The sequence below is a fragment of the Paroedura picta genome, chromosome 2 (assembly GCF_049243985.1).
Source record: "Paroedura picta isolate Pp20150507F chromosome 2, Ppicta_v3.0, whole genome shotgun sequence".
Taxonomy (NCBI): domain Eukaryota; kingdom Metazoa; phylum Chordata; class Lepidosauria; order Squamata; family Gekkonidae; genus Paroedura; species Paroedura picta.
In genome coordinates, this window is record NC_135370.1 from 155094083 (window position 1) to 155112220 (window position 18138).

The window sequence follows — 18138 nt, forward strand, 5'->3', positions numbered from 1 at the left end:
TGCAGGGCCCTGCATTGTCAGCTCACCTGGCTTACCTGAACCAATTAAGCAATGCCAGCTATGTGCTGGAAGAGCTCCAGTCTAAAAGGCAACATACCATATTAACAAGACTGAGAGGCTGCTGACAGCCTATATTAACTTGAGGGGGTGTCTGCATTGTGGACACAACTTGTGACCTGCTCCTTCTGCTGATGCCCTTGGACTGCCTGAAGGAACTCTTGACTCACTGGACTGAGTTAAGACATTCATTACATTCTGTCTGTCCCTTGGCATTCTGTTTTTGAAATATTGATCATCTCTGCCTCCCTTACAGCTCTTCTGTGCTTTCTTCCAACAGAAAGGTGAAACTTAAGATCAGTATAGGAGGCAAAGGAAGCAGCTGGCTTCCCTCCCTTGCCTGGGGGAGATGAAATGTAGGAAGAGGCTGTGAATGGAGTAACATACCAGTAGCAGAGCCTTTCGGAGAGGCCAGCACCTCTTCCACCCAGCAAGGAGCAGGAAGAGGAAGAATTCAGATGAGCCCCATGATTGGCCCTCATTTGCAGGCTGTTCTCTCCCCATTGGCTGCACACCCCCAGGGAGGGCCAATCAGATCAGGATTGAGTTGTCTGCATGCAATTTGCTCTGATTGGCCCTTATTGGCAGATTGCAATTTGCACTGCTTGGCCCCAATTGGCAGAGTGCAATTTGAACTGATTGGCTCTCACTGTCAGAATGGTATCTCCCTACTGGCAGCACAACCCGAGAACCAATCAGTTAGGAAGTGAGTTGCCTGCCCACAACTTCAACTTTATAATGTTTAGTGATAGAGATCATGTCATAATGCTTGTGCTTTCCTTTGGTAAGTCCAAAATGGCATTTCTTCACCAGTTGACAAGTTCAGGTCTCAAACTTCTTTGTGCAAATGAACATGGCAGGACTATGTGTGGAGGAAAGGGCAAAACAGTTGTAGTAATGCAGCAGCTGTCTATGCAGCACTTCTTTTCAAGCTGGTGCTTTTAGCAATTGGAAATAACTAAATCCAGAAAGTAGTCCATGTCAGCTCAGAAGCTGCGCTGGTGCCACTCTTTTTCTTGGCAGCTGAGTCTTTTCAAATCAAGCCCCCTTGATGGAGTTCAGGTTTGTTTAAAATAGTGTGCTAGATTAAAGAGCATAAATCATCAGTTGCAACAATCAGTTAACAACAAGTTCAACTGACTGCTGTGGATGCAATTTCACTGCTATTGTTCGGGTAATGATTGAGAAGAGTTGTCACCGTCCTTTGCATAACAACTTCCAGATTGATGGGGGGGGGGGGAGAATGAAATCCTGGTGTTCATTTACCTAGTTCTGATTATTCATATTTCCATGAATAACTAACAATTGGAATATATAGTTATACTAGAGGCAAAGACCAGTGCACCCAGGAATGCAATGGATGCTAAGACACATGCCTGGATTGTGACCATCGTGGGTGCTGACCACATGGCAAAAGCATAAATGATGGTTTTGACATCCTCCTCTCCCTGCTTCCTTCTCAGTCTTAAGATTCAGTGTGGTGTAGTGGTTAAAGAGTGGCAGAATGAGAGCAAAATTATACCTGTCCTAGTCTGCAAAGAAATCATATGAAAGAAGGAGGGATCCAGTATGTCAGGAGCTGGAGTTGCAGTCCAGTTGTAGCCCAGGCCAGACTCAAATTCTGGAAGAAGCTCTCCATTAAACAATCACTTCTCCATACTAACTCTAATTTGGCATTAAATTCAGTATTTAATTCAACTACCTTCCCCAGTCAACTCCCAGTCTCAGCTACTTGACTGGCCTGGGCATATCTGCACAATTCATCACTAATATTTGAGTAACATTATACTCTACAAGCCTTTCTCAACTTATTTATCATTGAGAACCCCCTGAAACATTCTCCAGGCTTTGAGAAACCCCAGCAGGGCCTGAAGTATTTTTTATTGTTCTTCTCCCACCCATTGTATTCTCGCAACAGCCCTGTGGGATAGGCTGAAAGTGGGCAACTGGTCCCAGGTCACCCAGCAAGCTTCCATGACAAAATGGGGATTCAAACTTGGATTTCCCAAATCTGATTAGGACAGTCTAGCTAGTACCACTATAGACGGTGGTCTATAGACAGTTTACATGGTGAGTATATCTTCTATAATAAAAATGGATGGATGGATGGACCAGTAACATTTGAAAGTTCATGTGTTTTATGGTGAATGTTTGATAGGAATATAGAAAATGGTGTGAAAAAAATAATCAGTAGTTAGACTCACACAGAAAAGACACAAAAAGAAATGAAGATTTGGGGGCTGAAAGAACAGGGATATGAAATTCTAAGTCTCCCCCATATCAGCTACAGTGAAGAAAAAAATCAACTCATTCATCCTCAATAGAAACAGTTACAGGACATATATATGGCCATACAAAAAACCAGCACTGACTCAAATCTTTAGGTTAACACAAATGGACAGGACATTTCCTGGTACTCTACACTTCTCTCTGGTGATTATACAAAAGATATAAGGAGTAGCTTCAGTTATCACTCAGTACTTCAGAAAGAGGTTTGCTTTTTAAGCCTGCCTGGCATTCTCTCAGAGAGATGTGATCTGTAACTGGACACGGAGCATTCTCTCTCTCACTGCCTGTTTTTGTCTCTCATTCACCTTCAACCCATAAAATATGTTAATGGAGAACCTTGTTCTGGCTCTTAACATTAAAGAGAGAGCTCCTTCACTTACACATGCATATTTTTATTTTATCTCAGCCTGTTTCTCATTTAGGCCCATGTAGCTATCAGTCTTCTTTACGGTCCTCATGCTCCTTCTCACAACACCATTGACCTGATGCCTGCAATCATTTTTGGGAATCATCTGGGAAGCATTTTGTTTGTCTGACTGTCTTCATTTTCCCTTCTCACCTTCTCCTTTAAGTCCGCTCTTCAAAGGCTTTAGGAAGCCACTGAGTAGAGTTCATTTGATCTAGTGCCCCACTTATCTCCTCCAGCTTGACCAAGTCTAAAAAGAAAGAAGATCATATTAATTGACTTTCACAAAGTTGTTTCAGAAGTTGTACTTCAAAGGATTGGAGCAGTTCTCTGTATTATCTAATGATAATAATGCATTGATTCAGCAGAAGACAATTTTTGGGAAGAATAGTTTCAAGTCACTATTAATTTGTTAGGATCAACAGCCTGATACTATGAATGACTGATTTCATGAATTACTGGATGAAACTCTCTTAAAAGTTTATACTCTAGAGATCTTGTTGGTCTTTAAGGTGCTCCTGGACAAAAAAGTCTTGCACACTCACGGTTTTTTGTTGGACTGCAGGCTCGTACTGACTGAAGAATAATGACTTCTTCACCAGCATTGATGCAAAACCCACCAAGACATTTGTGACTGTTGTTGTTGTTAGGTGTGAAGTCATGTCCAACCCATCACGACCCCATGGACAATGATCCTCCAGGCCTTCCTGTCATCTACCATTCCTCAAAGTCCATTTAAGTTTGCACCGACTGCTTCAGTGTCTCCATCCAGCCACCTCATTCTATGTCGTCCCCTTCTTCTTTTGCCCTCAATAACTCACAGCATTAGGCTCTTCTCCAGGGAGTCCTTCCTTCTCAGGAGGTGGCCAAAATATTTGAGTTTCATCTTCAAGATCTGGCCTTCTAAGGAGCAGTCAGGGCTGATCTACTCTACGACTGACCGGTTTATTCGCCTTGCAGTCCAAGGGACTCGCAAGAGTCTTCTCCAGCACCAGAGTTCAAAAGCCTCAATTCTTTGATGCTTGGCCTTCCTTATGTTCCAACTTTCACAGCCATACATTGCAACAGGGAAGACCATAGCCCTGACTAGACAATGGCAGGATGATGACTCTGCTTTTTAGGATGCTGTCTAGATTTGCCATAGCTTTCCTCCCCAGGAGCAAGCGTCTTTTAATTTGTGACTGTTATATGCTTGTTTATCCCGTGATGGGAAAGGACAGGATATGTAGGGACCACAAATGGTTCCTTAAGTAGACCTTACAAAGACTGAAAATGTTCAGTTGGTGACAGGGAACCAGCAATATAGTGAACAAAGCCAATTTCTCTTTAATCAACCACAGCATACTATCTTCCAAGTATCACGTTTAGATATAAGCATTTGGACCTCAATGGAAAGGAAAGCTAAAACGTCCATATCATTAGATGTCTTCTGTCTTGCTTTTGAGTAAAATACCAAGGTCCTTTACTGTTGATGGCTTCCATTAGCAGAATGGATATTAACCTCCTCTCTCTGCTCCTCTTGCATTCCAATGAGTTTTCCAAAATGGTGCCCCCATGGAACCAATGATTCCTCTCTCTGAGAACAGCATAACTAGGAATTTCAAAGGGTCTGTCACAAAGGGCACTTTATGAAATCCCCAGACGATTATGAGCATTCTGCCAATGTGATACTACGACTACTACTATGACAGTATATTGGAAGAGCAACCACTGACGAAGATAAAACAGAAAGCGGGTCACTTAACCTAGAATCCCGTTTTGGTTGACTCTTTATGACTTTATGTTATATCCTTTTCACCAATAAACATAGAGAAGACTACTATATCACTGTGCCTCGTGATTTCCTTTTTTCTTCTGCGTGCTCATTATAGTTGGCAGCCATATTTTGTTGTAGATCTAAGATCCTTAATGCAGTTCCTTTCCTAGACAATGAGACATGCAGTGCGGTCTGAGAAACAGTGCTTGCACTCGAAACTCACGCCTTGAATAAATCTTTGTTGGTCTTAAAGGTGTCACTGGACTCTGATTTTGTTTTATAGCCCTAAATACAGTTATAGCCTTCTAAACCCATTGATTTCAGTGGACTTAGAACGATGCAACTCTGTTTAGGATTTAACTGCTGGTTACTGGAATATTACTAGAAAACAACACAGGCGAGAAAATGGAACTGAAGCATATATTGTATGGTAAGGATATAAACATGTCTACATCTTTGTGAGATGAGGTTCTTTATCTGCTATTCGGATCAGTGTTACAAAAGGCAAAGAGTGATATAGTCCTTTCTCCTTGCCACATGTACATTTCTAAAGCTAAACATAAAACTTCCACCTTTCGGCATTTCTTATGGGTATCTTAATTCAGGATTAAGCATAAGGCATATAGAAATATGGCTAGGAACAGGAACAGATTTTTATGGAGGAAGGTGGGTTGAGAGTGCTGTTTTTGTCCTCAGAACAAACATCTATTGTTCTATGGTAAGTTCAGAGAAAACAAATCGTTCTGCGGGTTTATAGCAGGCTGTTTGAATGAGGGGAAAGCTGGGGGACTGAGATCGAGGGTGATGAGTTAGCATCTGGGACATCACTGGAATGCATAATCATTCCTGCTCCCAGTTTAGTTTTGTCATTTAAAAAATAGTTGTCATTGCCGGGGCGGGGGGGGGCATTAAAACGAGGCACATACATTAAATAGATGGTTGAACTCAAAGGATGAATGAAGAATCTGCAGTGGGCGATTAACCATTAAATTCTATATCTGTTTTCATCCTAGAATTTGAAGGAGTTTAGATGCTTTCTTCATATTGGACTTTGCTTATTTCTGCTTGAAGAAGAACTCTGTCAGTCTGAATCATCTAAGTCAGTGGTCCCCAACTCCTGGTCCGGGGACCGGTCCCCGTCTGTGGATCAGGTCTGGGGACCGGTCCCCGTCTGTGGATCAGTTGGTACCGGGCCGTGGCTTCTCCTCATCCTCCTCCATGGCTGCTGTCTCGGGGGCTGCCCTGCCACTCTGCTGCCAGCTCAACTTTGGTGCTCTCCAGCGGCCACCATGGCTGGGACTCCCCCTTGGCATGGCACTGTGCAGCTGCTGCTGGCAGCGCCTCCCAGCGAGCAGCGCGAAGTCAGGTGTGCCGGCAGGAAAGCAAGTGGAGAAGGGGCTCAGGCGGCAGCAACGTCCCTCGGCAAAAGACTACCCCCCCCCCGGGCCTCAGTAAAATTGTCAAGCGTTGACCGGTCCCCGGTGATAAAAAGGTTGGGGACCACTGATCTAAGCCATTCTATTTGCAATTTTGATTTCAGGAGAAATCAGTCTTTGAATTATCTGGGGTGCCACTTAGATCTCTTAAATCCAAATTGTAATCATTCTCACAACTATACATTATGAATAAAAGAGGATGCAGCTCTGCATGTGTGCCCAAAGCTCTCAGTTGCCATGACTGTGGATGTATGGATTGTCCCTTGGCTGTCTATGAAAAAAGAAAGATCCACTCCTTTGGGGCATGTGTTACATCTTTAGGATCACAGTCAAGCCAGAGAACAACATCAGAACCACCAAGCATCACACTTTGGCACTGTGGCTGTTTTTCCAATGATGCAAGTCATTTCCTTGTTTCCCTGTAGTGTAGGAAGAAGAATCCCCAAGGAGCTGCAAATGTCAACCACCTTGAGTCAAGAGGAAAGGCAGGGCTGAAAATGAATGAATGGCATTGTAGAGAAAAATCTTGAATGATCTGGTTGACAGTAGCATGTGCCAGAGCCAGTAGCTACTACTGCTAGCTTAAGGCTTCCTGGCTATACAAATGTGTTTTGTGAAGACTTCTATGAACTAGCTAGTATAGACTTCTATGAACTAGCCAGTGTTATGATTGGGTAACTGTGCTACTTGGTGTTTACCTAAATACATGATCTTCTGGTTAGCTATAACACAAAAATATGTTTCAGTTGCTCCCATATTGTTAAAGAATAATGAATATTCTTTTTCCAGCATGGTGTAGTAGTTAAGAGTGGCATGGTTAAGGGCAGTATGGTATAGTCAGCCAGCAATGCATATTGGTTAAGAGTAGCAGACTCTAGTCTGGAGAATTGAGTTTGATTCCTAACTCCTCCATCTGATGCCTGCTGGATGATCCTTGGTTAGTCACAGTTCTCTCAGAACTCCCTCAGCCCCACCTATTCACAAGGTGACCCTTGTGGGGAGAGGAAGGGAAGGCGATTGTAACCTGCCTTGAGACTTCTTCTGGTAGAGAAATGCGAAATAAAAACCCAACTCTTCTTCTTTTTCTTTCTTAACACCGATCATGCTGGCACAGCCTAGCATCCTGTAAGAACAGCTCTCGTGCTGGTTACATGGAAAGAACCGTTCTTGTATAAACACATTCCAGATATACTTTATTCTAATGGCATGTCAGTATTTGCTGACAACATGGCTGATGGTTACTTGGTCTCCTTTAGCAAACCCCACTGTACTGTGGTAAACCATGCACGGTTTCATAACAGAGGGAGAGTGAGGCATGTTATTATATCATGCGCTAACAGCCACATAAAACCAAAATTCAGCTGTCATTACTTTACCCTTTGAAAAATCTCTCACTGGCAAGGAAACTGAGCTCATCTGGATACAATTGACAATATAAGATCTTTTTTATACAACTTTTCCCCACCGGAATGCTATCGACTCCTTCAGTTTTTATCTGGGTCCATTTTCTGTGAAAGAGAAATCATAAATCATTAGTGAGAATATTACTGCTAAAGTCTTCAACATTCATTTCCCTCAGTAATTAAATACTTTCTATTGTAGCTTCATTAATTATAAATCCTTCTAAAGAAATTGTCCATTGTTCCATTTTAGGAGTAAGTATAGCACAATAATTTTATCTTAGTTTTTTACTGTTTTTTTCCTCAAAGTCTCTCTGTGGATCCTGGTGCATGGCTGTGAAAATCAGGGACTACCTAAAGAGCAGACCTCTGCTCAAGGACAAGTGTGAAGCTGGGGCTATAAAAATGGAGGTAGGGTAAATTGAGGGAGAGGCTTTAGGGAAATAACACAGGAGAGGAGGAGGAGTTGGTTCTTATATGCTACTTTTCTCTACCAGGAGGCTCAAAGCGGCTTACATCTTCCCTTTCCTCTCCCCACAACAGACACCTTGTGAGGTAGATGAGGCTGAGAGGCTGTTCCACGGTTGAAACCGCTTTATCAGTGCTGTGGCAAGCCCAAGGTCACCCAGTTGGCTGCATGTGGAGGAAGAGTGGGGAATCAAACACAGCTCACCAGATTAGAAGTCGGTGCTCCTAACCACTGCACCAAGGAGCAGTAGTACATATTTTAAAAAGAGAGACAAATGGGGAAAATAGAAGGAAGGGGGAGGCATATGTATTGTGGCCCACATGTAATGCAGTTACCCTAAAGTGGGTGGAGTTAAATACACATTCATGTATTTGGATTAGTGAATAAAGCAATCTGTGTAAGAAACAATGACTGAGTTGGTGCTTCCAAGACTCCATAAACCCCAGGTATGACAGCTTGCTGATCCCCAAGGGCACTACAACATCACATACATTATCTCAGTACTAGAGATAGGCACAAATTAGGAACATGTGACTCATGATGGTTTGTGGTATGCCAAGTTCATGAACTGTGAACCATTATGAACTTTTAAGAGCATAACAAACTGATTCATTTTGTGAGGTTTGTGATGTGGTAGAATGGTCCTGTGGCTTGCTAGAGTCATCAAACTCACAGGGGTAACTGGCTGGTTGTCCTCTACCTGGTCTCCATGCTTGGTGAGTATCAGATATATGGAATCTGAGTTACAGCCCCACAAGAAGGTGCCCCCATCATCTATTGTTTCAAGTGGAGGAGGGAAAATAGCAAAAAAGCACAGGCAATAGAAGCCCAGCAGAAAAGAATCAAAGTCTCAGAGAATCTATGCATAGAAATAGGGACACTTTTACAGGTTCAGCAGAACAAATGTCACTGTAGCACTGCAAACCCAACTGAACTAAGGTCAAGCTAGACAATCTCTACAGTAGGCACAGAAGTGACTGGGGGCATTTTTGCAAGTCCAGAAGAATCAGATCAATGTACAGACTGCCCAGCAGTACTAGTGCAATCAAAGAGTGCCCTGCAGAATCTGGTGTCATTGTGGCAATGGCAGTACTGTTGTCTAGTACCAAATCAAACTCCAAACAAGGAGGGGTGCAAACCCAGCAAAACCTGCGTAATGTAATGCTGCCCAGAAAACTCCATGCCATTGTAGCAATGACAATGTACAGACTGCCCAGCAGTACTAGGGCAATCAAAGAGTGCCCAGCAGAACCAAGTACTACTGTAGCAATGTCAGCAAAAGAGGACTGATGCCAAACTAGATATTCTCTGCCATGCAGGGGGCATTTTTAAAAGCCCATAACAACCAGTTTAGTGTACAGACTGCCCTGCAGAACCAATTGACACCATGGCACTGAATCTTAAAAGGACTTCTCAAAGCAAAGTCACAAGAAATCCAAGCAAAGGTGTGTTGCAAGCCCAGTACAGCCAGTTACAGAATGCCCAGCAAAAGCCACTGGCATTGGAATTGTAAGCTTAAAAGGATTGATATCAAAACAGAGTCACAAGATATCAAAGCAAGGGGATATAATTTTGCAAGTCCAGCACAACAAATGTTCAGTATGCCTATCACAGTCTAGTGTCAGTGGCATTCAAGATTAAAAGGACTGATCCCAAAGCAGGGGGCACAAATACAAACAAGAAGGGATGAGCTTCTGTACAAGGAAAGGGGGAGTAAACACAAAGGGACTCTGGCAAAGAGAGGGTGAACCCTCTTGATATTGGATTTGTATTGTTAAATAATTACCTCTGGAATGTACTCAATGTCCTTTCATTGTGAGAGCCAATTTAAAGGCTTGCAGACAGACAAAATGCAATCTTAAATAAATAAATTTGATGTGGTTCTTTATGAACAGTACCAGTTCAGACTGCAAGAGGAGGATTGTATAGCATACTGCTCATGATGGATAAAAACTCCACAAACTTTGAAAATTAAAAACGGCTTGTAGGCTCTTGTTGTCCATATTAAATGAGACACTTGGAAGACTCCAAATTGAAGTCCCCAGTTCAGATTGAAACTATGGCACAGGGAGAGAAGGGATTAATACTTCCTCCAACATACAGTTCCCTGTTCTCAAATAGTCCCCTGGAACTATTAAGTCTCCAGTTAGAGTGTTCATATTTTTTGTCTGGCAGGGCAATTAGCAGCTCCTGCATGCTTTTGAAATCAGGAAAAGGGTGCACAGGAAACACTTAGCTTTAACACGGCAGTCTGAATTGTTTTCCCCTCCCCACTGCTGCTTTTTAGCAATACAAAGAAAACTGTAAAAACATTTCACAGCAAATAAACCAATGTCTCATCTAATTTGACCCTTAACCTTTTGTCTAACATACTTATTTTCTACATGCAGGGAAGGTTGAGAAGGGGAAACATCCAAGTACCTCACAGTTAGTCTAAACTGACTCAGTCCTAGCATAGCTGTGTCATTCATTTTCTTCTCTTTTTTGAGCATTCAGTTCTCCTCACTCTTCCATTAATGAAACCCAGAACCCTCTATGCTGTAAGCTAAAACAAAGTGTTTTGAATTTCATTTGGCCATTTACAACACACCCTAATGAGGTAGAAGAACAAAGAAAGGTTTTCTTAAAAGCTGTTTCTCTTGGAGAATCAGTAGGAAGAAAAGATGCCTTTGACAAGTTGGTATAAATTACCATGAGGCAACATATGTCTCAATTCCAAAAAATGAAAGAATTAAATACCACATAGCTTTTGTACTGTGAATAGTTCATATTCTTTATTTTTTGGCACATAACCTTTCCATCTCCTTAACAGCATTAAATGTGTGTGTTTATTTAAAATATTCACATGTCTTCTACAATTTAGAGAGAGTTCTTTCATTTATTTACACAAACTAGTACGCTAAAGCTGATATGCTCTATAGTGTTCTTGAGTCTAGCCAGTTATTTCTCCCTACTGTAAGTCAATTGGAATTCGATTTTGGATTTTTTTATCGTCAAGGATTGACCATTAACAGAACTTCTGTTTTCCCTACCATAAGGTGAGCAAATTGTCCCACTTTTGGAGGGACATCTGGGGGCACCTGGCAAATTGTACTTATGTTGAAATTATATATATATATATATATATATATATATAAATTTTTGTTGCTCCTTATAGACCAAATTTTTAATCAAGAACGCCCCCCCCCCGATCAATGGTGTCTCGCTTTACCAATGTTAAAATCTTGTCACCTTACCCTACCAGTATGGGACCATCTACTTACAAATTACATTTTCTGCCCCAAATTTGATGCTTTTGGGAAAGTGCACCTACCTCCAGCTTCTCCACAGCATTGTGATACATTCAAACATCTCTAGCAGATTTTCTGGCTTTTCTCTGATCTCATACCTGCTTTTCTCATACCTGCTTTGCTGAGTTGGGTAGGAAAGTTCATATTTTCTAGAGGTATAATTCCTGAGGTATTATAACTGAGTGGTAGCTGTATCCTGGTAGCAAAGTTGAATAATTTGTTCAGAGAAAAGCTTTGTGTGACCTTTTCCGCACCTAGTCTCTAGCCTTTTCCCCTTGCAGATATATAAGGGGAAAGGTATATTGTTGTAACCAAAGCATTCGAGAATTGTTTTTAAAATGAAAACTGGGTATTCAGACAATCTACTACACCTTCAATTACAAGTGGTATCTTGCTATAACTGTAATCTAGTGCCATTTTTTAAGTTGTAGAAGTACTCCTGCATAAATAACTCTAACATGGAACATATTTCAAGTGTTGAACTAGGATCTCTGAGTCCCAGGTTCACATCTACACTGCCATGGAACTTGCTAGGTGACTTTGAACAGTCACACTTCGACCTACCTCTCATGGTCATTGTGATGATAAAATGAAAGGCAGGGAAAATATGTTGGGGAGAGGCCAGGGATGGAACATGGACTCTTCTGCATGCAAAACCAATAACCTGTCATCGAGCCATAGCCCCAACCAAATATTGTATTGGCCAGAACTAGTACAAGTAGAAATCTATCAGTATGATAGGAATGTTTTAAGTATTGTGCTGCAAGCTAGGGTAGATAGTGCTTCCATTTAAGCCAGTCTACCTCAGGCTGCCTGGACTATATTTAATAAGTTCTCCTTGGGATGCATGGGAAGTACTTAGAGGATTTTGTTGTTGTTTGGTTTTATAAGTGAAAGAATCATGGTTGTGGTAATGGAAAGTGTAATAGTCTGAAATCCCCATTTTTATCCAGCAAGCTATAAGACATGCTCCTATTGATTTAGTCCAGCCCTATGGCACTGGATCCTCTCCACTCCCTTTTTATGATCTTTTGCAGTTTGGGATGAATGTCTAAAATAAGAGTTTATTTCCTACCTTGTGCTTGTTGTTCTCCTGCATTATTAAAACAACATCTGAGCATGTTATGTTGGGGGTATGTTAGCAACACCTGAAGAACTCCTTCAGGACGCTTCGGAGGCTGCTCCATCATTAGGTATTCTGCACGGCTGACGGCACATATGTTTCTTTCCGATCGTTCCTGGTAGTGAATAACTCTGGAAAATAGGCATTTATGAAGCTACTAGCAAGAAAGCCCATTGCAACCAGGAATGCAATGGGCGCTAGGACCCAGGGGACACCAGGAGGTGGTTTTTTTTCTGCTGCGTGGAGCTGCGAAAGGCTCCGACAGGGTTTTTTTGTTTTCTGCTGCTTGGAGCTGGGAAAGGCTCCTACAGGGTTTTGTTTTCTGCTGCTTGGATCTGTGAAAGGCTCCTTCCGGGGTTTTTTTTCTGCTGCTTGGATCTGTGAAAGGCTCCTGCAGGGTTTTTTTTTCCTGCTAGCTCTCGTGGGCATGCCGGCTTGGAGCTCCTACAGGGGTTTTTTTCCTGCTGCTTGGAGCTGGGAAAGGCTCCTTCAGGGTTTTGTTTTCTGCTGCTTGGATCTGCGAAAGGCTCCTACAGGGTTTTTTTTTTCTGCTGCTTGGATCTGTGGAAGGCTCCTGCAGGGTTTTTTTTTTCTGCTAGCTCTCGTGGGCGTGCCGGCTTGGAGCTCCTACAGGGAGCTGCTGCTTGGAGCTGGGAAAGGCTCCTTCAGGGTTTTGTTTTCTGCTGCTTGGATCTGTGAAAGGCTCCTGCAGGGTTTTTTTTTTCTGCTAGCTCTCGTGGGCGTGCCGGCTTGGAGCTCCTACAGGGGTTTTTTTTCCTGCTGCTTGGAGCTGGGAAAGGCTCCTTCAGGGTTTTGTTTTCTGCTGCTTGGATCTGTGAAAGGCTCCTACAGGGTTTTTTTTTCTGCTGCTTGGAGCTGTGAAAGGCTCCTTCCGGGGTTTTTTTTCTGCTGCTTGGAGCTGTGAAAGGCTCCTGCAGGGTTTTTTTTTTCTGCTAGCTCTCGTCGGCGCGGCGGCTTGGAGCTCCTACAGGGGTTTTTTTTTCTGCTGCCTCTCGTCGGCGCGGCGGCTTGGAGCTCCTACAGGGGTTTTTTTTTCTGCTGCCTCTCGTCGCGCTAGCGGCGAAAGGCTCCTCCGGGGGTGTTTTTTTTTTTCTGCAGCTTCTCGGCGGCTGGAGTCTTGTGTTGTGTTTGCGGCGGGGGCTTCCTTGGGGCCGGCCTGACGCGGTGAGAGACGCTTCGCGCCTCTCACCACGTCAGGCCGGGAGCAACTGCGAGCCGCGCTGAGCGCGGCTCGCAGTTGCTGGGGCTGGGAATCGGAGGGACCAATCGGCAGGCGCTTCGCGCCTGCCGTTTGGTCCCTCCGGTTGTCTGTCATGAGGAAGGGTCCAATCCGGACCCTTCCTCATCCCGGACACATCCCGCCCCAGAACCCCTTACTGTTTTATTTAGTCCGTGGCGCCCGCGGCGCCACGGGCGGTGTACAGATCTGGATCTGGATGGGCAGTGCTTAGAAATCAAAATCTTTTCTAATGGCTCGAGAAAAATCTCAGGGACTTTGAAAATGTTGCTATTAAATGATAACCAGCGTTATCATTTCTTTTCAACCCACAGGAGTTAAAGTTGCCCCAGCTAGCGGGAAGATCTGTTGTAAAGCCAGTACATCCTCATCAATCTAAATGGCCATAGAGACAGAGGAAGACTGGATAAACTGCAATTCTGTTTGCAGAGGAGTTTTTGACCAAAACCAAGAAAGGGGAAGCCAGCAATGATTTCGGATAAACGACATCAAGTATACAAGGGGGGGGGGGGATAATCCAAGTTTCTCTTCTAGATTTAATTTAATTTTGAACTGTTTCTTAAGAGTTGGTCCTTTCTACCAAACATCTCTCTGCTCTGCTAGATGGACAATCTCTCCCCCATGCATCACCTCAACAGCTTCACTCATATTGTGGCTGTAGCGAATAGCTGAATGAAAGAGGGGCACCAATTGGGTTATATAGCTATATTTCCCAAACATATTCTGCACAGTCACACCACATCTGGGGTTCCTTGAAGCCTGAAGAATGTTTCAGGGGTTTCTCAATGGTAAAAAGTTGAGAAAGGCTTGTCTAAATAATGAAGTCAGAGAATGGTAATAGTTGGTGAAATATATACAAATAGTAGTATATATTTTATCACCTATTTGATTCTCCATTCTTTGCTATTAAATGAAATTACATAAAAATATATTGTATTGTGTTTTATAACCAATATATATTCTCTTTTCATCTCTCAGCAGCTGTGAATCAGCTTCTGGCATACTTGAAGGAAACACTGGTGCTTTACCTATTCCAGTCTGGCTTTTGATCTGGCCACAGGGTGGAGACAGTGCTGGTAGTCCCGATGGGAGGCAGATCCATGTTCTTCATGTTTTAGACCTGTTGCTGGCATTTGATGTCATTGACCATGAGTTGTTAGCCCTCTACCTTGCTGGGGCCAGAATATGTCTTGCAATGGTTGGTCTCTTTTCTCTGGAACCACACACAGAGGGTAACAGTGGGAGATGAGCAATCACACAGTTTCCAAATTTTGTGTGGAGTCCCTCAAGGGGTGGTCCATGCTATTTAATATCTACCTGTGCCCCCTAGCCCAGCTGGTCCAGAATTATGGGTTGGGCTGTCGCCAATATGCATATGATTCCCAGCTTTATCTCCTAGTGGATGGACGGTCCAGCTCCTCCCCATGAATACATTTGCCAGTCGCTTGGAAGAAGTGATGGCCTGGCTCAAGCAAAGCCATCTGAAACTGAACCCTTCCAAAATGGAGGTCCTAAGTGTGAGTAGGAAAGGTTCAGATCAGGAAACTTCCTTGCCTGGATGGGGTGCAACTGGAGATTGCATCCTCAGCCAAGAATTTAGGCGTGACCTTTGATGCTTCCCTTTCCATGGAGGCTCAAGTTATGAAGTTGTTCTTCCATCTGCACCAAGTAAGACTACTAATACCCTATCTGTCCCCAGAACATCTAGCCACAGTGATCCATGTGATGGTCACATCCAGACTAGATTTCTGTAACTCACTCTATGTGGGCCTCACCTTATCCTTGACCTGGGTGTAAACTGCACGGAGCTTTTATTCCAACCCCAGATCGATTCAGTCCCTGCCCTCTACATAGAATGCAATTTCCGTTTGGATTTTGGCCGATTTAAAATTTCTTCTGCAGCAAGAAGGATTGATCCGGTGTTACCCTACCTTTATTGTGCGGTATCTCAGACTGCTTTTAATCCTGAATATCCATTTGGGAAAGAAAGCTCCATGGTAGAGAACCTCTGATAGGCTACACATGGTCATGTGACATGCTTGCCTTAAAGGAGAAGCCCCTAATTTCTCTCAATTTCTGTCGGTCCTGGATTTTTCCTCCCTCCTCTGCCTTTTTCGATCCTCTCCCCTTCCCTCCAAGAAAAGAAAGAGGCTCCCTGCTTGGCTCCTTCCCCCCCCCCCCTTCAAGAAAAGAAAGAAAGAGGCTTGGCTTCCTCCCCCCTTCTGAACTACCCTAACCATGTGCAGAAGACTTTCCTGTTTCAATGGGGGGGGAGAGGAAGAATTGAGTTCAAAGCGATCTGAATTCAACAGGATTGACAATGGAATAATCAAAGTAAGTGCAGACTCTGCCCTGGAAAGTGCAGCTGGTACAAAATGCAGCTGCAGGGGTTCTCACTAGAACACCACAGAGAACAGATATCCAGCCAGTGCTGCAGCAGCTGCATTGGTTGCCAGTTGTGTTTTAGATCAAGTTTAAGGTTTTAGATTTGACCTTCAAGGCCATCCATGGTCTGGGTCCAGCATACCTAAAGGAGCATTTAACTTCTTATGCCCCATGTAGAGCATTATACTCTGTGAATTTAAACAGGTTGGTTATCCCTGGCCCACAAGAAGTATGCCTGGCCTTGACCAGGGCCAGGGCCTTTTCAGTACTGGCCCCAGCCTGGTGGAATGAGCTCTTGGATGAGCTAAGGGCCCTCTCAGAGCTGTCACAATTTTGCTGGGCTTGTAATATGGAGTTCTTCTACCAGGCATTTGATTGCGGCAGATTGTTGGAACATCGATTAGGTCCCTCCTCTGAAATACTCCACCAAGAGGTGTTGGTAGTGGATGTGGTCTACCAAGTTAGAAGGAAGTAGGGAAGGGAAGGGAAGGGGGAAGGGAAGGGAAGGGGGTATTTTAACTGTTGTGAATTGCTTTGAGCTGGCTGACCAGGTGGTATATAAATACAAATATTAAAGAAATAAAAAATATGTATATTATACTATGCCTTGACATGAATGGCCCAGGTGAGCCTGAACTCGTCAGATCACATGAAGCTAGAGGGGTTTTTAGATGAAAACAACTAGGATGGGAAATTTGAATCATCCCTCTTTAAAGTGCTAAATTTTAAAGTGCTAAATTTTTCATTCCTCTGTTCTCAGCCTCTCCGATCTCAGTATCCTTAAGCAGCAGTTGCTTAAGTGTCCGTAAGCAAACAGTTTTCAGAGGTTCTCTCAAAAGAGGGAACCTCAAAAGGCTGCTTATTGATTTGGATCATTTCATTGCCTTGTGTTTCTATATCAGCTGAAGCCCTCATATAACAAGAAAGAACCCAGCAACTCAGCTGTTTCCCACATCGACTTGGCCTCTCTCCGGAGCCAGCACAACTCCAAGCCATGTCATCGACTTCTGCCATGTGATCTGTGGAATACCACAACAGAGTAGAAAGGTGAGACACAGCTAAGGTAACATTAGAAAGGGCCCATAGAATCTCTTTGTGACTTTTGGATATATTGTACCAGCTTCTCTTTGCTTTGATTATTCCCCTGTGGAATCTCAATACAGGTTGTGTGATGTAATGTGCCGGGGGTGGGAGGGGGGGAAGGGGTGTCAAAAGCTGAGGTGACAAAAAGGAAAGATGTTGTTCAAATACAAAAATCTTATTCTTTAGCTGAGAAAGGTATAGGGTTTCTGCAGAGTGCCAAATCCATTAGGCACCTCTGGCTTTTTCTTACACCTAATTAGGAAGTCAAACATATTTAGATATGTGATATTTAGAGATCATATAACCAGAGCAGTGAATCTTTCACCTTTTGAAACAACATCATAAATAAAAGATCTGAAAAGGTAACCAAGCCTGCTTCCTTTTTTTCAGCCTGAATGCAAAACTCATTCGCGGAAGAAAAAAGAAAAGAAAACCACCTTCCATTGTGCTCACCACAGGCTAATATCCGATATTACTTTGCTTCTCCTTCACTTTAAGCTGAAATGAGATGTAAAAAAATTACTTCCTGAATTGCTTCTCTTATATAAAGGGGAAGAAAACATAAGCATAAACAAAAGATGGAGGAATATTATTCTGCTTTCCAATTATACTCAGGTTAACAAGAGGGTGGGGAATCCAATTGCCTCTTAGAAATTCGTTCCTCTCGAACTTCATTTAAAGCATTGGTTGCTAATATTCAGTAAAGGAAGCTTTGAGTGAAACCTAAAGTACAATATTTCAATAGTGCTTGCTTAATATATTTTTAATACTCAAAAAGCAGTTGAGGATTAGTCTGCCATTCATGGCCTTTTTGACATATTGTCTACCTAGACTAGATGAGGAGGCTAATTTCCCAGCCTCCAAACAGCCAGGGGGAGAGCTGGGCGCCCTCCTGTCCTCCAAACATTGGTCTGAGGGAACCATCTTGACTGCCACCCCTTTCAAAATCGATTTGTAAAAATGGGCCTTGGATACCTGGTGGAATGAGTTCCCAGAAGAACTCCCACTGGCAGTCTTCAAGCAAAGGTTGGATACACACTTTTCTTGGATGCTTTAGGATGCTTAGGGCTGATCCTGCGTTGAGCAGGGGGTTGGACTAGATGGCCTTTATGGCCCCTTCCAACTCTATGATTCTATGATTCTATACTAGTAAGTATCAAATTGCTCAATTCTGTGATGAAGATAA

At 43.2% G+C, this 18138-nt stretch overlaps 1 long non-coding RNA gene across 1 annotated transcript in view; it reads left to right on the top strand.

Moving 5' to 3' along the window:
* Window positions 1-17783, top strand: part of LOC143828829 (uncharacterized) — a 33246-nt gene extending 15463 nt beyond the window's left edge. The window contains exons 2-3 of the long non-coding RNA XR_013227912.1: window positions 16772-16916; window positions 17343-17783. This is a non-coding gene — a long non-coding RNA (uncharacterized LOC143828829). The remainder of the gene's footprint in view (window positions 1-16771; window positions 16917-17342) is intronic.
* The last annotated feature ends 355 nt before the right edge of the window (window positions 17784-18138 follow it).